Source organism: Melanerpes formicivorus, unplaced genomic scaffold (assembly GCF_026170545.1).
Source record: "Melanerpes formicivorus ecotype bairdi unplaced genomic scaffold, bMelFor1.0.p_v2 SCAF_108, whole genome shotgun sequence".
In the NCBI taxonomy this organism is placed as follows: domain Eukaryota; kingdom Metazoa; phylum Chordata; class Aves; order Piciformes; family Picidae; genus Melanerpes; species Melanerpes formicivorus.
The window spans coordinates 1,709,199-1,730,197 of NW_027142460.1; the positions used below are offsets into that span (position 1 = coordinate 1,709,199).

The 20,999-nt window shown below is 56.0% G+C and overlaps 1 protein-coding gene and 1 non-coding gene across 2 annotated transcripts in view; both read left to right on the top strand.

Moving 5' to 3' along the window:
- LDLRAD3 (low density lipoprotein receptor class A domain containing 3) overlaps positions 1 to 20,999 on the top strand; it is a 117,218-nt gene that overhangs the window by 87,700 nt on the left and 8,519 nt on the right.
- TRNAP-AGG (transfer RNA proline (anticodon AGG)) lies at positions 5,117 to 5,188 on the top strand. The gene has a single exon. It is a non-coding gene; the product is annotated as a tRNA-Pro (tRNA).

Here is a 20,999-nt window from a genome sequence, read left to right on the forward strand (position 1 = left end):
GCAGAAGAGGAGGCTCAGGGGAGACCTTCTTGCTGTCCACAACTCCCTGAAGGGAGGTTGTAGCCAGGTGGGGGTTGGTCTCTTCTCCCAGGCACCCAGCACCAGAACAAGAGGACACAGTCTCAAGCTGTGCCAGGGGGGTTTAGAGCCCAGAACTGGACACAGGACTCAAGGTGTGGCCTAACCAGTGCCATGTCCAGGGGCAGAATGACCTCCCTGCTCCTGCTGGCCACACTGTTCCTGATGCAGGCCAGGATGCCATTGGCCTTCTTGGCCCCCTGGGCACACTGCAGGCTCCTGTTCAGCCTACCATCAACCAGCACCCCCAGGTCCCTCTCTGCCTGGCTGCTCTCAGCCACTCTGACCCCAGCCTGGAGCACTGCCTGGGGTTGCTGTGGCCAATGTGCAGCACCTGGCACTTGGATGTGTTCAATCTCCTGCCCTTGGCCTCTGCCCATCTGTCCAGCCTGGCAAGGTCCCTCTGCACTTCAAACTGTTCTGGGTGCTGCTTCCTGTGGCAGGTCCCTCTGCAGAGCAGTTTATGTGCAGCCTCAAAGTAGTCACCCTGCTTAAAACCCAAAGTTCAGGACCCTGATTAGCTTGGGAAACCTTCTGGACTTTCTTCTTTTTGTGCTTTAATACACTTCAGAGCTATTTTCTGTGGTGAGATCTCAGAGTGGCATTTCTGCCACTGCTCTGGCTGTGCAGCTGGGCTGTCACCTGCTCCAGAGCTGTGTAAGCTGCCTGCTGGTAGGTTTTGTTGTTATGCTTTCAGGACAACTCAGCTGATGAGATAAAGTTGGGGGCTGAAGGTGCAACAGCCAGGTTTGAAAGCCTTGAAAGGAAAGGGTGCCACATCACCAAGCATTGTGTGGGTCTAAGAGGGAAGCCACAGGGGTCTGCTTCCCTGGTGTGGAGCACCTGGCTGTGCTGCATGGGTCATGAAGTCATGGAATCCCAGAATGGCTCAGGCTGGAAGGAGCCTCAGAGCTCATCCACTCCAGCCTCCTGCCACGGCCAGGGGCACCTCTCAACTAGATTCAACTACTCAAGGCCTCATCCAGCCTGGCCTTGGATCACCCCCAGGGAGGAGGCATCCACAGCTTCCCTGGGCAGCCTGTTCCAGAGGCTGGAGGAGATGATCTCTGAGGTCCCTTCCAACCTGAGCCATCCTCAGATTCCATGATTTTAGCAGCCTGTAATTACAGTTTGAGTGAACAGGTCTGCAGCCACTGGCCTGTAGTTGCCATATCACAGAAGCACAGAATGTTAAGAGCTGGAAGGTGCCTGCAAAGCTCATCCAGTCCAACCCCCCTGCCAGAGCAGGAGCACCCACAGCAGGTCACACAGGAGCACATCCAGGTGGGGTTGGAATATCTCCAGAGAGGGAACTCCACAACCCCCCTGGGCAGCCTGCTCCAGGGCTCTGCCACCCTCACAGGGGAAGAATTCTTCCTCCTGTTCCCATGGCACTTCCTCTGCCTCAGCTTCCACCACTGCCCCTTGTGCTGGCATTGGGCATCCCCCAGCAGAGCCTGGCTCCAGCCTCTGGGCACTCACCCTGCACAGCTTCAGCAACAGCAAGGAGGTCACCCTCAGGCTCCTCCTCTGCAAGCTCCAGAGCCCCCAGCTCCCTCAGGCTCTGAGGAAGATGTTCCACTCCCCTAATCACTTTTGTGGCTGTGTGCTGGAGGGGATGAGTCTGTCTGCTCTTCAGATCATGTCCCCAAAAGTCAGGTGCTGGTCTGGAGCTCAGCAGCAGGGCTGAGCCAAGGGGGCCCAGTTCAAAGCTCTTTAGCTTGCCAAGAGGAGCTGGGTCTGTGTCACTTGGATTCCTTCTCCTGCTCAGGATGTAGTGGGAGGCTGACTTGCCTTCCTGCACTGATCACTTGTGTCAAGGAGAGCTGCTGACCCAGGCTGTTTTCAGGCATGAATGGTGCAGACAATATCCTCTCAAATATTTTTCCTTTCAGCCTTTTTGGGGGGGGCTTTTTAGCTCTTTTCCTCTCTTCTTTTGGCACCACATCAGGTTAACACCCAGCACGCTGTGTCTGCATCCCTTGGCTCTAGGGGATTCTTTGCATGCCTGGGGATGACTGTCTATGCAAACCCTGTGGTGGCTGAGTATTTCTGTGCTCCCTTTTGCTTTTGTTCTCTGATGGAAAGGGATAATCCTGCCTCTGGACTGGAGGAGAAGTTCTGCAAGTACCCAGAAGCTTGCTAAAGGAAAACAAAAAACAATCCCAGGACAAAATCCCAGCCTTAAAACACTCAGAAAAAAACAAACTCTCTGTTTCTGAGCCCCAGAGAGGCTGAAATCTCAAATCCAAAGCCCCTGCACCATGTTATGCAAAGTCCTAGCTGGGGTAAGAAATGGATTAGTAGTAGTATCAGTCAGGGTTGGAAGGGACCACAAGGATCAGCCAGTTCCAACCCCCCTGCCATGGGCAGGGACACCCCACACTAGATCAGCCTGGCCACAGCCTCAGCCAGCCTGGCCTTAAACACCTCCAGGGACAGGGCCCCAACCACCTCCCTGCACAACCCAGTCCAGGGCTTCACCACTCTCATGGGCAAGAACTTCCTCCTCCCCTCCAGCCTCAATCTCCCCACCTCCAGCTTCATTCCATTCCCCCTAGTCCTATCACTGCCTGAGATCCTGAGCAGTCCCTCCCCAGCCTTCCTGGAGCCCCCTTCAGATCCTGGAAGGCCACAAGGAGGTCACCTGGGAGCCTTCTCTTCTCCAGACTGAACAGCCCCAACTCCTTCAGTCTATCCTCACAGGAGAGGTGCTCCAGCCCTCTGCTCATCCTCCTGGCCCTGCTCTGGACACCTTCCAGCACCTCCACATCCCTCTTGTCATAGGGGCTCCAGAGCTGGAGGCAGGACTCCAGGTGGGGTCTCCCCAGAGCTGAGCAGAGGGGGAGAATCACCTCCCTTGCCCTGCTGGCCACACTTCTCCTGCTGCAGCCCAGGCTCTGGTTGGCTTTCTGGGCTGCAAGTGCACACTGAGAGCTCCTGGTGAGCTTCTCCTCCCCCAGCACCCCCAAGGCTCTCTCCTCAGGGCTGCTTTCCAGCCAGTCCCTGCCCAGCCTGCATTTGTGCCTGGGATTGCCTCCACCCAGCTGCAGGACCCTGCCCTTGCTCTTGTTGAACCTCCTGAGGTTGGCTTGTGCCCACCTCTGCAGCCTGTCCAGGTCCCTCTGGATGGATCCCTTCCCTCCAGCTGTGTGCTGCCCCACACAGCTTGGTGTCATCAGCAACCCTGCTGAGTGCTGAGCAACCCTACTCAGTGCCACTGTCCATGGCACCCACAAAGATGTTGAACAAGCCTGGTCCCAGGACTGATCCCTGAGGGACTCTGCTTGTCCCTGGCCTCCACTGGCACATGGACCCATGGACAGCCACTCTTTGGCCATCAAGCCAGTTCTGTACCCATCTGGTGGTCACCCATCACACCCATGTTTTTCAGAAACCATGATTGAAGATAAGCAACTGACTGTGTCTGAGGACTTGGTGCTGAATGGGCTTCATTTTCAGTACCATGTGCCCAGGTGGCCAAAAGGCCACCAGCATCCTGGCCTGCATCAGCAGTAGTGTGGCTAAGCAGCACCAAGGATTTGCCCCCCTGTGCTCAGCACTGCTGAGGCAGCACCTTGAGTCCTGGGTTCAGTTTTGGGCTCCTCACTCCAAGGAGGACACTGAGGGGCAACAAAGCTGGTGAAGGGTCTGGAGAACAAGTAGGGGTTGGCCTCTTTTTCCTGGTAACAAGTGATAGGGCATGACCTGAAGTTGCTCCATTGTAGGTTGAGGTTGGAGAGTAGGAAAAATTTCTTTCCTGCAGGAGTGGTGAGGGATTGGAACAGGCTGCCCAGGGAGGTGATGCAGTCCCCATCCCTGGAGGTGTCCTCCTAGCAGAGCTGCTCCAGCCCCCTGATCATCTTTGTGGCCTCCTCCTCCTTCTGCCTGAGTGGAGGGCTCCAGAGCACTCCAGGCTCTGCTAGGAGGGCAGGCTGAGGGAGCTGGGAGTGTTCAGCCTGGAGAAGAGAAGGCTCCAGGCAGCCCTAAGAGCAGCCTGCCAGGACCTGAAGGGGGCTCCAAGAAGGCTGCAGAGGAACTGTTGGCAAAGGCCTGCAGGGACAGGAGCAGGGGCAATGGTTTGGAATGAGAGCAGAGCAGACTGAGATTGGATGTGAGCAACAAGTTCTGCACCAGGAGGCTGCTGGGACACTGCAACAGGTTGCCCAGGGAGGTGGTTGAGGCCCTGTGCCTGGAGCTATTCAAGGTGAGGCTGGAGAAGGCTGTGAGCAGCCTGCTGTAGTGGAGGATGTCCCTGCTGAGTGCAGGGGGTTGGACTGGATGCCCTTTGGTTCTCTCTTAGGTTCTCTGGCTATAGAAAGAGGACCTTTAGGCTGTAACTCCCTGGCAAGAGCCAGAGCAGGAAGGAAGGCTCAGAGGCAGCACTGAGGTTCTCTCAGCTGAGTTTATTACAGGGGCATGAGAAAATGTTCTCTGTTATTAGTTAAGATTCAGGAAGAAGCAGCTGGTGTTGTCCAAGGGGCTTGGCCCTGGGCAGCAGTTTCTTTGTTGGTGTCCTCCTAACAGTGGTGTTCACACAGGCTGTGTGCACAGCAGCCTCACAGCCCCTCCAGAGACTCCAGGCAAAGCCCTCAGAGTCTGGGGGGAGACCCACATGCTGTGCAGGGTGTAGGGATGAGGGACTCCTTGCTTGGTGATGATCTGTCCAGTGATGGAGGTGCTCCTGTCCCCATTCAGCTTGACAAAGATGAGTTCTTCTTTGTGTGCTTGGCTCACAGCAACCCCATGGAGGCTGCAGGCTTAGGGCAGAAGGGCCATAAACTGCCCAGCACTGGGGATGGTCATCAACAGCTGGCTTACCATGAGCCACAGTGTGACCAGCTGGCCAAGGCTGCCAGCGGCCTTGCCTGGATCAGTAATGGTGTGGCCAGGAGGAGCTGGGAAGGATTCTCCCCCTGTACTCAGCACTGGTGAGGACACCCCTGGAATACTGAGGCCAGTTCTGGGCTCCCCAGCTCAAGACAGAGAGCTGCTGAGAGAGTGCAGCAGAGGCTATGGGCGGCACCCAGGCAGCTGTGGCTCGTTGGTCTAGGGGTATGATTCTCGCTTAGGGTGCGAGAGGTCCCGGGTTCAACTCCCGGACAAGCCCTGCTTTTAGCCTGCACAAGAGGAGGCCCAGGGGAGACCTCATTGCTCTCTACAACTCCCTGAAGGGAGGTTGGAGCCAGGTGGGGGTTGGCCTCTTCTCCTGGGCACCCAGCACCAGAACAAGAGGACACAGTCTCAAGCTGTGCCAGGGGAGGTTCAGGCTGGAGGAGAGGAAGAAATTCTTCCCAGCAAGAGAGATTGGCCATTGGGATGTGCTGCCCAGGGGAGGTGGTGGAGTCCCCATCCCTGGAGATGTTCAAGAGGGGATTGGATGTGGCACTTGGAGCCATGGTTTAGTCATCCTGAGGTGTTGGGTGATAGGTTGGACTTGATGAGCTCTGAGGTCTCTTCCAACCTTATTGATTCTATAATGAAGGGACTTGAACATCTGGGCTGTGAAGAGAGACTGAGAGCCCTGGGGCTGTTTAGTCTGGAGAAGAGAAGGCTGAGAGGGATCTGATCAATGTCTATCAACAGCTGAGGGCTGGGGGGCAGGATGAAGGGGCCAGGCTCTGTTTGGTGGTGCCCAGTGACAGGACAAGGCACAGCAGGGTACAAGCTGGAACCCAGGAGGTCCTACCAAGCACACACACAGACACTTCTGTATGCTGAGGGTGCTGGAGCAGGCTGCATAGGGAGGCTGTGGAGTCTCCTGCTCTGAAGCCTTTCCAACCCCCCCTGGCTGTGTTCCTGTGTGAGCTGCCCTGGGTGCTCTGCTCTGGCAGGGGGCTTGGACTGGGTGATCCCTGGAGGTGCCTCCCAACCCCCTACCATTCTGTCCCACTGCAGCATCAGGCTGCCACCGAGTGCCGCTCGGTGTGAGAGGGTTCGTTGTCAGAGCGTGTCAGCAGGCCTGAGATTGCTTTGTTGCTGACAGAAAGCTAAAGCAAACAAGCCCCAAACCCCGAGGAGAAGCAGAAAGGAATGCCTGAGCAGCTGGAATTGCTTTGGAAAGGCTGCTGAGCTGCCTTCTCCCAGGCTGGCTGCCCTGGGGGGATCAGCGGTGGGGTTGTCAGAAGGCGAAGGACTTGATCTCAGCGCATAACATATTCCCTTCCCAGTGGAGAGTAAATCATCTGCTGCTGGAGCAATTGAGACGGTGTGAATGAGATTAAAATCAACATCAGATTAGTGGCTAATTGGAGGCGTCTGATTGGGGGGCGGGATGGCTCCGGGGGCTGGGGAGAAATTCCCATGGCCAATTCTGCTGTGCAAATGCTTTCCTTTGTTCTCTGCCGTGTTTGCTGCTGTGCAAGCTCTCCTGCTGGAGAGTGGAACCGAAGAGCTCTCTCGGGGAGGGGGAGAGGGCTTCTCAACTGTCCGCTGAGCTCTGCATGGAGAAGATAAACCTGAGCCAGGGGGTTGTGGAAATCTGTGTTGTTATGGAGGGGTTGCAGAGCTCAGAGTTTCCTGCCTAACGTTGGTAGAGTTGAGATACAGTTTCTTAGAATGGTTTTATGTTGGACCTTAAAGATCACCCAGTTCCAACCCCCCTGCCACGGGCAGGGACACCTCCCACCAGCCCAGGCTGCTCGAGGCCTCATCCAGCCTGGCCTTCAACACCTCCAGGGAGGAGGCAGCCACAGCCTCCCTGGGCAGCCTGTGCCAGAGTCTCCCCAGCCTCAATGCAAAGAATCTCTCCTCTCCCAGCTCAAAGCCACTGTCCCTCATCCTGGCACTCCCACCCTTGTCAAACGTCCCTCCCCAGCTCTCCTGGAGCCCCTCCAGGTTCTGGAAGGCTCCCTGGAGCCTTCTCTTCTCCAGGCTGCACAGCCCCAACTCTCTCATCCTGTCCCCACAGGGGATGTTCTCCAGCCCTCTGATCATCTTGGTGGCTTCCTCTGGACCCTCTTCAGCAGTTCCATGTCCCTCTTATGCTGGGGGTCTTGGAACTGGAGGCAGTGCTGCAGGTGGGGTCTGAGCAGAGCAGAGAGGCAGAATCCCCTCCCTTGTGCTGCTGCTCTCCCTGCTCTGGCTGCAGGATGCATATTCATTCACCTTGCAAACCTCAGCTTTGCCTGCCTCGTGTGAGTGCAGCTGAGCTGTCTTCTCCCTGCTCTTTGTGCAGTCCCCACTCTGCCTGGGTTCCCCCCGGGCTTGCTGTGTTGTGTGCTGTTTGCACTGGGGGCTGCGGTGCAGCTGGCTGGCAGGGGAGGAGGGGATTGCATTTGCTGTCCTTTGAACAAACCCTGGTAATTAGAGTGCCTCCCACCGGGCTTGCAGTTGGCTGTAAGCAAGCACTTATCATTAGCTTTCATAAAACCAACAGCCTCCTTCAGCTTAGTATTACATTAAATTTCAGCATGAGTGAGGAGGCAGAGGGGTAGCCCCCGGGGCACAGCAGCTGAACCTGCACACCCCGAGCTGGGTGGCCCACAGCAGGAGGTGGGCTGTGCTGGGTGGAAAAGAAGGGGGAGAAAGGTAATTTCTCTCAACTTTTTAATTGGCAAAGCAGGTTAATGGTTTAACCAGAGCAATCCAGCAGGAACACTTCATAGAGGCCTCTCAGATGTGCTCTTTTTATCTGCCGGTGCATGGCAGACAGGGAGGGGCTGGAGCAGGTCCAGGGAAGGGCAGCCAAGCTGGGGAAGAGGCTGGGGAGCAGGGCTGGGGAGGAGCAGCTGGGGGTGTTGAGCCTGGAGGAGGCTGAGGGGAGACCTCCTTGCTCTCTACAGCTCCCTGAGAGGAGGCTGGAGCCAGGTGAGTCTCTGCTCCCCAGTAACTGCCCTGGGTTAGAAACTGGCTGGAGGCTGAGCCCAGAGAGTGGTGGTGAATGGTGCCACAGCCAGCTGGCAGCCAGGCACCAGTGCTGTGCCCCAGGGAGCAGTGCTGGGCCCTGTGCTCTTTAACAGCTTCATTGATGATCTGGAGGAGGGCATTGAGGCCATCATCAGTAAATGTGCAGATGACAGCAAGCTGGGGGCAGGAGTTGATCTGTTAGAGGGTAGGAGAGCTCTGCAGAGGGACCTTGCCAGGCTGGACAGATGGGCAGAGGCCAACAGGATGGCATTCAACAAGTCCAAGTGCCAGGGGCTGCACATAGGCCACAGCAACCCCAGGCAGAGCTACAGGCTGGGGTCAGAGTGGCTGAGAGCTGCCAAACAGAGAGGGACCTGGGGGTGCTGATTGACAGCTGCCTGAACATGAGCCAGCAGTGTGCCCAGGTGGCCAAGAAGGCCAAGGGCATCCTGGCCTGCATCAGGAACAGTGTGGCCAGCAGGAGCAGGGAGGTCATTGTGCCCCTGTACACTGCACTGGTTAGGCCACACCTTGAGTCCTGTGTCCAGTTCTGGGCTCCTCAGTTTCAGAAGGACATTGAGAGACTTGAAGGTGTCCAGAGAAGGGCAACAAGGCTGGGGAGAGGCCTTGAGCACAGCCCTGTGAGGAGAGGCTGAGGGAGCTGGGGTTGCTTAGCCTGGAGAAGAGGAGGCTCAGGGGAGACCTCATTGCCCCCTACAACTACCTGCAGGGAGGTTGTAGCCAGGTGGGGGTTGGTCTCTTCTCCCAGGCACCCAGCACCAGAACAAGAGGACACAGTCTCAAGCTGTGCCAGGGAAGTTTAGGCTGGAGGTCAGGAGAAAGTTTTTCACTGAGAGAGTCATTGGTCATTGGGATGTGCTGCCCAGGGAGGTGGTGGAGTCCCCATCCCTGGAGGTGTTCAAGAGGGGATTGGATGTGGCACTTGGTGCCATGGTCTGGTCATGAGGTCTGTGGTGACAGGTTGGACTCGATGATCTTTGAGGTCTCTTCCAACCTTGGTGATACTGTGAGACAGGTGACAGTAAGCAAACAATGTCAATGCCTGGGTGTTGCTCAGAGCCACTCTCTGCCCCTGACACAAAGGCTTTTGAGGTTCTTGGTGCAGAATCAGTGCAGGAAAGAATGAAGATGGAATCATAGAAGGGTTTGGGTTGGAAGGGAGCTCCAAAGGGCATCCAGTCCAACCCCCTGCACTCAGCAGGGACATCCTCCACTACAGCAGGTTGCTCACGGCCTTCTCCAGCCTCACCTTGAATAGCTCCAGGCATGGAGCCTCAACCACCTCCCTGGGCAACTATCTTCAGTGTCCCAGCAGCCTCCTGGGGCAGAACTTGTTGCTCACATCCAATCTCAATCTGCTCTGCTCTCATTTCAAACCATTGCCCCTGCTCCTGTCCCTGCAGGCCTTTGCCAACAGTCCCTCTGCAGCCTTCTTGGAGCCCCCTTCAGGTCCTGGCAGGCTGCTCTTAGGGCTGCCTGGAGCCTTCTCTTCTCCAGGCTGAACACCCCCAGCTCCCTCAGCCTGGCCTCCTGGCAGAGCTGCTCCAGCCCCCTGAGCATCTTGGTGTCCTCCTCTGGAGCCTCTCCATCAGGTCCATGTCCTTGCTGTGCTGAGGGCTCAGAGCTGCACACAGCACTGCAGGTGAGGCTGCCCAGGGAGGTGGCTGAGGCTCCATGCCTGGAGCTATCCAAGGTGAGGCTGGAGAAGGCTGTGAGCAGCCTGCTCTAGTGGATGATGTTCCTGCTGAGTGCAGGGGGTTGCACTGGGTGGCCTTTGGAGGTCCCTTCCAACCCAAGCCATCCTCTGATTCTATGAGCTAGGCACCTGGAGTCTCCCTTGCAGGTAATTCCCAAGTGTGGAATGAAAGCCTGGAATTGCAGCAGAGGAAAGGTGCAGGGTCCAGCAGGAGGTGGAGGATGCCCCAGGAAGCACTCTCTGTTCCTGTACCTCTGCAGTGCTATGCCCAGCAGGAGCAAAATGAAGAGGAGAAGGCCTTGGGCTAAGAGGCTTTTAGCCCTGCTGACCAAGAGCTCTGGAGCCCTGTGTGCCCAGCAGGGTTTAGCTGCAGGCAGCCCGTGGAAGCAGGCAGCTGCACTCCTGGTCTGCCTCACTGCTCAGCTGCACGTGGTGAGGAACAGGGACTCCTGTCCCCCTTGCTGGGGAAATCAGCAGTCCCTGCTCCCTGCCTGCCCCAGGGGGGCCTGCTCAGAACCCCCCTGGTCAGGAGCAGAGAGGTGGCTGCCAGGCTCAGCAGCTGCCAGCCTGCTGGGCTGGTTTGCTGTGCAGGGGGAGGCAGCTCTCACCACAGCACTCAAAGTGCTGCTTTGGCTTTCCCAGGCTCTTGGCTTCCAACACTTCTGCTTTTTAATTGCCTTTTTAATTACTTCACATCCACCCTGGGAACTGACTGTTGGCTCTGCACTCAGGAGTGCTGAGGTGAAGAATTCCTCCTGGCTCTGAACTTTCCATCCTCCTTGCAGTAGCAGCTCTGATGGTCATGAAGTGCATCCCCTCTTCGCCTGCTGGAAGTCCCTTTCGGTCCCTCACTGGAGAGGAGCTGCAAGGCAGCTTAACCTTGTACCTTGTCCTACAGCTTTCCATTGCTCAAGCCTTCAGAGAAGGCTCCAGGCAGAGCTCAGAGCAGCCTGCCAGGACCAGGAAGGGGTACTGTGTCTGGTTCTGGGCTCCTCAGGTTAGGAAAGATATTGAGCTGCTGGAAGGTGTCCAGAGAAGGGCAGCAAGGCTGGGGAGGGGTCTGGAGCACAGCCCTGTGAGGAGAGGCTGAGGGAGCTGGGGTTGCTTAGCCTGGAGAAGAGGAGGCTCAGGGGAGACCTTCTTGCTCTCTCCAACTCCCTGCAGGGAGGTTGTAGCCAGGTGGGGGTTGGTCTCTTCTCCCAGGCACCCAGCACCAGAACAAGAGGACACAGTCTCAAGCTGTGCCAGGGGAGGTTCAGGCTGGAGCTGAGGAAAAAGTTCTTCCCAGCAGGAGAGATTGGCCATTGGGATGTGCTGCCCAGGGAGGTGGTGGAGTCCCCATCCCTGGAGGTGTTCAGGAAGAGCCTGGATGAGGCACTTGGTGCCATGGTTTAATTGATTAGATGGAGCTGGGTGATAGGTTGGACTTGGTGATCTCAAAGGTCTTTTCCAACCTGGTTAATCCTATCCTATCCTATCCTATCCTATCCTATCCTATCCTATCCTATCCTATCCTATCCTATCCTATCCTATCCTATCCTTTCCTATCCTATCCTATCCTATCCTATCCTATCCTATCCTATCTACAAGAAGGCTGCAGAGGGACTGTTGGCAAAGGCCTGCAGGGACAGGACCAGGGGCAATGATTTGGAATGAGAGCAGAGCAGCTTGAGATTGGATGTGAGCAACAAGTTCTGCACCAGGAGGCTGCTGGGACACTGCAAGGAGTTGCCCAGGGAGGTGGTTGAGGCCCCGTGCCTGGAGCTCTCCAAGGTGAGGCTGGAGAAGGCTGTGAGCAACCTGCTGTAGTGGAGGATGTCCCTGCTGAGTGCAGGGGGTTGGGCTGGATGCCCTTTGGAGGTCCCTTCCAAGCCAAACCCACTCTCTGGTTGTGTGACTAGGGTTGAAAACTTCCAGTTTTCAATTAAGTGTTGAAAGGGCCAAGTGCCAAATGAACTAACTGGCAATTAATTTCACTCCTAATTGTGTTAGGGAAAAAAAGGAAGAGGAAAAAAGGAAGCATGCAGGTTTCTGGAGGGTGAGGAGTGGGGCATAATTAGCTGTGGAGGTTTTTTTCCTGCTGTAATTAGGGTGATGAATATGCATGAGGCTGCCTGGGGAAGGGAAGCATGGCAAACAATTGTACTTAATTACACTTTGAGCTGGAGTGCTTGTGGAGGCTCTGCTGGCTTGGTGAGTCCCTGCAGAACTGCTGTGCAGCTCCTGCTGCAGGCTAGGGACACCCGGGAGGCTGGGAGGGACAGTTTAGGATCTCTGTTTCTTTGGGAGAGGTCTCTCAGGTCATTTGTCTCTTCATGAGTCTGAGGGCAGCACCTTTGTGTTTCAGCTTTCCACCTCTGCAGAGTGCTGCCTAAAGCCCAATCAAAGCCAATGGCAGCGTTTATCGGTTTGGTATTGAAAGGGACAGAGAGAACGATGAGGGCCACAAAGGTGGGCAGGAGCTGGAGGAACCATCCTGATGCTCAGCAGCGCTGAAGCAAGAGTGTCTGCAGTGCAGAGAGATCAGCCAGCTCCTTCTCTGTCACTCCTACCTGACCAAGCACTGCAACAGAAGGGGTTAGGTCACCATCTACAGCCCCTTGAAGGGAGGTTGTAGCCAGGTGGGGGTTGGGCTCTTCTCCCAGGCAGCCAGCACCAGAACAAGAGGACACAGTCTCAAGCTGTGCCAGGGGAGGTTTAGGCTGGAGGTGAGGAGAAAGTTCTTCCCAGCAAGAGAGATTGGCCACTGGGATGTGCTGCCCAGGGAGGTGGTGGAGTCCCCATCCCTGGAGGTGTTTAAAAGAGACTGGGTGAGGCACTTGGTGCCATGGTTTGGTTGATCAGATGGTGCTGGGTGAGACCTTGGACAAAATGATCTCTAGGAGGTCTTTTCCAACCTGGTTAATTCAGTGATCCCTGGAGGGGATGTAGACATGGCACTTGAGGACATGGTTTGGTGGCCATGATGGTGTTGGGATGACATTTGGACTTGATGGTTAGCCTGGGATTGTTAAGCCCTAAGAGCAGCCTGCCAGGACCTGAAGGGGGCTCCAAGAAGGCTGCAGAAGGACTGTTGGCAAAGGCCTGCAGGGACAGGAGCAGGGGCAATGGCTTGGAATGAGAGCAGAGCAGATTGAGATTGGATGTGAGCAACAAGTTCTGCACCAGGAGGCTGCTGGGACACTGCAAGAGGTTGCCCAGGGAGGTGGTTGAGGCCCCATGCCTGGAGCTGTTGCAGGTGAGGCTGGAGAAGGCTGTGAGCAACCTGCTGTAGTGGAGGATGTCCCTGCTGAGTGCAGGGGGTTGGACTGGATGCCCTTTGGAGCTCCCTTCCAAGCCAAACCATTCGGTGGTTCTGTGATCCTGGCTGGTTGGTTTTAGCCCTGCAGCTGGAGGTGGCTCATTGGGTTAACTGAAACCTTGTCTTCAGGTTAAGAGCTGTCTGCTTGAGCTGCTGCAGTGTTCCTGTGATGTGGTTGTTACTACTTGAAGAAAGAGTACTGTAAGAGAGATTGCATAGTTAGCTCTGTGCATCCAGGCAGTAAAGGAGCAGAGTAAATGGGGCTTTTAGAGTGGATTTAGAACAGAATAGAATTAACCAGGTTGGGAAAAACCTGTGAGATCATCCAGTCCAACCTCTCACCCAACACCATCTGATCAACTCAACCATGGCACCAAGTGCCTCAGCCAGGCTCCTCTTGAACACCTCCAGGGATGGGGACTCCACCACCTCCCTGGGCAGCACATCCCAATGGCCAGTCTCTCTTGATGGGAAGAACTTTCTCCTCACCTCCAGCCTAAACCTCCCCCGGCACAGCTTGAGATTGTGTCCTCTTGTTCTGGTGCTGGCTGCCTGGGAGAAGAGCCCAACCCCCACCTGGCTACAACTTCCTTCAGGGAGTTGTAGAGAGCAATGAGGTCTCCCCTGAGCCTCCTCTTCTCCAGGCTAAGCAACCCCAGCTCCCTCAGCCTCTCCTCACAGGGCTGTGCTCCAGACCCCTCCCCAGCTTTGCTGCTCCCTCTCTGCAGGGAGGTAAAGCCTGCAGCTTTTTTCTTTTAGCAGTGGTTTCAAGAATTGCTGCAGCTGCTCTCCTTTCTGTGCAGGGCACCTTGGCTCAGCTCTTACAAAAGCTGCTTCTGCCTAGAAGCTTTGCCCACATGCTGTGGGTATTCCCCAGGACAGATGCTGGGTGGTCACCCAGCTTTTGTTGAAATACAGTCATGGAGTTATGGAATGGGTTGGGTCGGCAGGGACGTCCAGAAGCCATCCAGTCCAACCCCCTGCACTCAGCAGGGACATCCTCCACTACAGCAGGTTGCTCACAGCCTTCTCCAGCCTCACCTTGGATATCTCCAGGCACAGAGCCTCAACCACCTCCCTGGGCAACCTCTTGCAGTGTCCCAGCAGCCTCCTGGTGCAGAACTTGTTGCTCACATCCAATCTCAATCTGCTCTGCTCTCATTCCAAACCATTGCCCCTGCTCCTGTCCCTGCAGGCCTTTGCCAACAGTCCCTCTGCAGCCTTCTTGGAGCCCCCTTCAGGTCCTGGCAGGCTGCTCTTAGGGCTGCCTGGAGCCTTCTCTTCTCCAGCCTGAACACCCCCAGCTCCCTCAGCCTGGCCTCCTGGCAGAGCTGCTCCAGCCCCCTGAGCATCTTGGTGGCCTCCTCTGGAGCCTCTCCATCAGGTCCATGTCCTTGCTGTGCTGAGGGCTCCAGAGCTGGACACAGCCCTGCAGGTGAGGTCTCACACAGCAGAGCAGAGGGCAGAATCCCCTCTCCATCTCTGGCCACACTGCTTTGGACATAATCACAGGACATCATTTCACCTCTTTTCCTTTTTGTCTATGAAGTGGATCATTGGATTTGTCCTGCACCCCTTGTGCCCTGTAGTTCTGGTTTGCCCAGTAAGCTTAAAGTAACCCCCTGAGCTTCATGTGTATAACCCATGGCTATCAGAAACTCTTCCCTCCTGTCTCCTCTTCATTACCTTACTGAGGACTAAATAAATCCTGCTTTTTTCCCCCTCTCTGCATATTTAAACCTTCTTTCCCCATTCATCATCTTTTTTTTTCCATCCCCCTTTCTACCTGCTGTACTCTCAGCAGACTAATATAGGCCTGTCAGCCTGCCCTCAGTGCCAGGCAAGGCTATGGAGCAGTCATCCTGAGTGCAATCACACAGCACTTACAGGATGGCCAAGGGATCAGGCCCAGCCAGCATGAATTTAGGAGGGGCAGGTCCTGCCTGACCAACCTGATCTCCTTCCATGCCCAGGTGACTGCCTGGTGGATGTGGGGCAGGCTGTGGATGTGGTCTGCCTGGACCTCAGCAAGGCCTTGGACACCATCCCCCACAGCAAACTGCTGGCCAAGCTGTCAGCCCCTGGCTGGGACAGCAGCACTCTGAGCTGGGTTAGGAACTGGCTGGAGGCTGAGCCCAGAGAGTGGTGGTGAATGGTGCCACAGCCAGCTGGCAGCCAGGCACCAGTGGTGTGCCCCAGGGAGCAGTGCTGGGCCCTGTGCTCTTTAACATCTTCATTGATGATCTGGAGGAGGGCATTGAGTCCATCATCAGTAAATGTGCAGCTGACAGCAAGCTGGGGGCAGGAGTTGATCTGCTGGAGGGTAGAGAGGCTCTGCAGAGGGACCTTGCCAGGCTGGACAGATGGGCAGAGGCCAACAGGATGGCATTCAACAAGTCCAAGTGCCAGGGGCTGCACATAGGCCACAGCAACCCCAGGCAGAGCTACAGGCTGGGGTCAGAGTGGCTGAGAGCTGCCAAACAGAGAGGGACCTGGGGGTGCTGATTGACAGCTGCCTGAACATGAGCCAGCAGTGTGCCCAGGTGGCCAGGAGGGCCAATGGCATCCTGGCCTGCACCAGGAACAGTGTGGCCAGCAGGAGCAGGGAGGTCATTGTGCCCTGTGCTCAGCACTGGTTAGGCCACACCTTGAGTCCTGTGTCCAGTTCTGGGCTCCTCAGTTTCAGAAGGACATTGAGAGACTTGAAGGTGTCCAGAGAAGGGCAACAAGGCTGGGGAGAGGCCTTGAGCACAGCCCTGTGAGGAGAGGCTGAGGGAGCTGGGGTTGCTTAGCCTGGAGAAGAGGAGGCTCAGGGGAGACCTCATTGCTCTCTCCAACTCCCTGAAGGGAGGTTGTAGCCGTGTGGGGGTTGGTCTCTTCTCCCAGGCACCCAGCACCAGAACAAGAGGACACAGTCTCAAGCTGTGCCAGGGGAGGTTCAGGCTGGAGGTTAGGTGGAAGTTCTACACAGAGAGAGTGATTGCCCATTGGAATGGGCTGCCTGGGGAGGTGGTGGAGTCACCATCCCTGGAGGTGTTCAGGAAGAGCCTGGATGGGGTGCTTGGTGCCATGGGTTAGTTGATTAGGTGGTGTTGGGTGATAGGTTGGACACAATGATCTTGAAGGGATCTTCCAACCTGGTTTATTCTCTCCTCTCCTCTCCTCTCCTCTCCCTCTCCCTCTCCCTCTCCCTCTCCCTCTCCCTCTCCCTCTCCCTCTCCCTCTTCCTCTCCCTCTCCCTCTCCCTCTCCCTCTCCCTCTCCCTCTCCCTCTCCCTCTCCCTCTCCTCTCCCTCTTCCTCTCCTCTTTTTCTCCTCTTCCTCTTCTCTTCTGTTGTATTCCAATCCTGTCTCTCTTCCCAGAAGCTGGCCAAAATGGGATGCCAGCCTTCAAACCTGCCTTCCTGAGGGCTTTGGAGGACCATGCCACAATGTGCTTAATACCCTTGGCTTGTGATAAGCCAGGTTTTCATTAACCTCCTCCCCCACTGCCATGCATCAGGCCAAGCTTCTGTCAATAAAGGCTCCTTTTCCTGTGACACAGGAGCTAATTCAGAGCCCTTTAAACTGTGCTTAGCTGTGCTAATCGTTATTTGCTTCCAGCCTTCCCACTCAGAATGGGAGCTGGGGGGCTGCTTGCAGAGGTCTCTTCACTGGGCCTTGCCTGCAGCGCTGATCCTGACAGGGTGATCGATACTGATGCTTCTTGCCTCTGAAAGGCAAACTGTAAAGTGCATTTCTCTTTCCTGCCTTACAGCCCCTGCCTTTCCTGTTGAGAGCTGCACCTCCCAGCAAGGCTCCTGCAGCCAGGCAGCCAGGGTCAAAGGCACAAGAAATCACAGGCAGAGAATGTGAGGGGCTGGAAGGCACCTCCAGAGCTCATCCAGCCCAACCCCCAGCCCCAGCAGGTCACACAGGAACACATCCAGGTGGGGTTGGAATATCTCCAGGGAGGGAGACTCCACAACCCCCCTGGGCAGCCTGCTCCAGGGCTCTGCCACCCTCACAGGGGAAGAATTCTTCCTCCTGTTCCCATGGCACTTCCTCTGCCTCAGCTTCCACCACTGCCCCTTGTGCTGGCATTGGGCAGCCCCCAGCAGAGCCTGGCTCCAGCCTCTGGGCACTCAGCCTGCACAGCTTCAGCAACAGCAAGGAGGTCACCCTCAGGCTCCTCCTCTGCAAGCTGCAGAGCCCTCAGCTCCCTCAGGCTCTCCTCCTGAGGAAGATCTTCCACTGCCTTCAGCATCTTTGTAGTTCTGTGCTGGACTCTCTCAAGCAGCTCCCTGAGGCCCTTCCTAGACTGAGGGGCCCAGAACTGGACACAGTACTCCAGATGCAGCCTCAGCAGGGCAGAGCAGAGGGGGAGGAGAACCTCTCAGTCTCTGTGGAAACAAAAAGCAAGGCTGCATCTTCATAGGCCAGCGAGCAGTGGTGTCCCTCAGGGGTCTGCACTGGGACCAGTGCTGTTTAACATCTTTGTCAGGGACAGGGACAGTGGGACTGAGGCATCCTCAGCAGCTCTGGAGATGACACCAAGCTGTGTGGTGTGGTTGACACTGCAGGGAAGGATCCATCCAGTGTGACCTGGACAGGCTGCAGAGGTGAGCCCAAGCCAACCTCATGAAGTTCAACACAGCCAAGGGCAAGGTCCTGCAGCTGGGTTGGGGCAATCCCAAGCACACATCCAGGCTGGGCGAGGAGTGGCTGAGAGCAGCCTGCAGGAGAAGGCCTTGGGGATGTCAGGTGGTGACAAACTCCCCAGGAGCCAGCAGTGGTCCCTGGCAGCCCAGAGCCAGCTGAGTGCTGAGCTGCATCCAGAGCAGGGAGAGCAGCAGCACAGGGAGGGGATTCTGCCCCTCTGCTCTGCTCTGCTCAGCCCCCACCTGCAGCACTGCAGCCAGTTCTGGGGGCCCCAGGACATGGAACTGATGGAGAGGCTTGAGAGGAGGCCACCAAGATGATCAGAGGGCTGCAGAGCCTCCCCTGTGGGGACAGGCTGAGAGAGTTGGGGCTGTTCAGTCTGGAGAAGGCTCCAGGTAGACCTCAGAGCAGCCTTCCAGTACCTGAAGGGCACCAGTAGAGCTGGGAGGGACTTGTGACAAGGGCTGGGAGTGACAGGATGAGGAACAATGGCTTTGAGCTGGGAGAGGGGAGACTGAGAGTGGAGATGGGGAAGAAATTCTTGACAGTGAGGCTGGGGAGACTCTGCCACAGGTTGCCCAGGGAGGCTGTGGCTGCCTCCTCCCTGGAGGTGTTGAAGGCCAGGCTGGATGAGGCCTTGAGCAGCCTGGGCTGGTGAGAGGTGTCCCTGCCCATGGCAGGGGGGTTGGAGCTGGCTGAGCTTTAAGGTTCCTTCCAGACCAGCCCATTGTGTGAACTCTGTGTGCTCAGAGGGAGCCCAGCCTGGCACTCTCCCATCCCTCAGGCTCTTTGGCACTGCTCAGCAGCAGCCTGGCCTCAAGTGCTGCAATTTTCTGCCTTCTCCAATAAAAGATTTTTTTGGGCTTAATTTATTTGTATAAAAACTTGCTGAAGCAGGACCAAAATTTGTCTAATGCATGTTTCAAAAGGAGGAAGGGTGGTGCTGGAGAGAGTCCCAGGGCCTGCAGGACCTTGAGTGACTGCCTGAAAGGTTGTGCTGAGTCCATCCACAGCAGGAGGCTCTCCAAGTTTCCTCTGCAAGTTCCAGGAGGACGTGAGCCTCTTCTTCAGGAATGCCTGGCTGCCTTCTAAGGCTTGCAGAGGTAGAATCACAGAATCAGCCAGGTTGGAACAGACCTTTCAGATCATCCAGTCCAACCTATCACCCAACACCATCTAATCAACTAACCCATGGCACCAAGTGCCTCAGCCAGGCTCTTCCTAAACACCTCCAGGGATGGGGACTCCACCACCTCCCTGGGCAGCACATCCCCATGGCCAATCTCTCTTGCTGGGAAGAACTTCTGCCTAACATCCAGCCTAAACCTCCCCTGGCACAGCTTGAGACTCTGTCCTCTTGTTCTGGTGCTGGGTGCCTGGGAGAAGAGACCAACCCCCACCTGGCTACAACCTTCCTTCAGGGAGTTGGAGAGAGCAAGAAGGTCTCCCCTGAGCCTCCTCTTCTCCAGGCTAAGCAACGTGAGAAATGAGAGCAGAGCAGATTGAGGTTGGATGTGAGCAACAAGTTCTGCACCAGGAGGCTGCTGGGACACTGCAAGAGGTTGCCCAGGGAGGTGGTTGAGGCCCCATGGCTGGAGCTATTCAAGGTGAGGCTGGAGAAGGCTGTGAGCAGCCTGCTGTAGTGGAGGATGTCCCTGCTGAGTGCAGGGGGCTGGACTGGATGCCCTCTGGAGGTCCCTTCCAACTCAGACCCCATAATCCCATGCTGCTAGGCTGGTCTAGGATGCTGCTAATTCTCATTGGTCTTGGCAGGAGCACCAGAGGCAGGAGGAAGACAACACAATGCTTCTCTTCTTGCTTTATTGTCCAAGCTTGGTCCACCAAAGAGCCTTTCAGTGGTGCTGCTGTGTGAGATTTTCATGCCTGGAGCTTGGAGCGCATCAGACTCTTGCTGAGTGGTCCTAAAACGTTCTGAGCAGTGTACAGCAACTGCCTTCCACCTTCAAAGGGGACAAAGAGGAGACAAACAGAAGGCACAGCCTCTCTCTCTGTAGAGAAGCAGACTTTTGTTCTGGGCCCCTCGGGTTAGGAAAGATGTTGAGCTGCTGGAAGGTGTCCAGAGAAGGGCAACAAAGCTGGGGAGGGGTCTGGAGCACAGCCCTGTGAGGAGAGGCTGAGGGAGCTGGGGTTGCTTAGCCTGGAGAAGAGGAGGCTCAGGGGAGACCTCATTGCCCTCTCCAACCACCTGAAGGGAGGTTGTAGCCAGGTGGGGCTTGGTCTCTTCTCCAAGGCAAGCAGTATCACAGTATCACCAAGGTTGGAAGAGACTTCAAAGATCATCAAGTCCAACCTGTAAAGCAGCACCAAAACAAGAGGACACAGTCTCAGGCTGTGCCAGGGGAAGTTTCAGCTGGAGGTGAAGAAAAAATTCCCAGCAAGAGAGATTGGCCATTGGGATGTGCTGCCCAGGGAGGTGGTGGAGTCACCATCCCTGCAAGAGTTTAATATAGCCTGGCTGAGGCACTGGGTGCCATGGTTGAGTTGATTGGATGGTGCTGGGGGAGAGGTTGGACCTGATTCTCTGAGAGGCCTTTTCCAACCACATTGACTCGATGATCCTATAAAGTGAATCCTCTTGGTGGCCTGCCTCTGCTTTTGGCATGGTTTGTGTTCTGCTGGGGAACTGGTGGGGTTGCAGTGCCAGCTCTCACGTGCTTAGATCAGTGTTGGAGTGGTCCTGGCTTGCAGCTGGCTAACACTTTAATTTCCTCCCTGGCCACCATCCAGCCTGGCCCTTTTGTTTCCATACTTGATGGCAGGTCTGGGCTCTGCAGGTTTTCACATTGCTGCCAGGCTCATTTTAGAAGTTCAGCTGCCAAGGCTCCTGCCAACTCCTCCTTAGTTCTCTACTAATTTGCTCAGTTTGCTGCTCTCCTTGGTGGGTTTGGGGCTTTGTTGGTTTTTGTTTTCCAAGTATTTTAATCCAGGATGTGTGAAGTGCATGCAGCAACTACCCTGCCCTGCAGAAGATAAAGAGGAGGCCATTGATGATCTGGATAAGGGCATTGAGTCAGTCATCAGCAAGTTTGCAGATGACAGCAAGCTGGGAGCAGATGTTGGTCAGTGAGAGGGCAGAAGGGCTCTGCAGAGGGACCTTGACCCACTGGACAGATGGGCAGAGGCCAACAGGATGGCATTCAACAAGTCCCAGTGCCAGGGGCTGCACTTTAGCCTCAGCAACCCCAGGCAGAGCTACAGGCTGGGGTCAGAGTGGCTGAGAGCTGCCAAACAGAGAGGGACCTGGGGGTGCTGATTGACAGCTGCCTGAACACGAGCCAGCAGTGTGCCCAGGTGGCCAAGAAGGCCAAGGGCATCCTGGCCTGCATCAGGAACAGTGTGGCCAGCAGGAGCAGGGAAGTCCTTGTGCCCTGTGCTCAGCACTGCTTAGGCCACA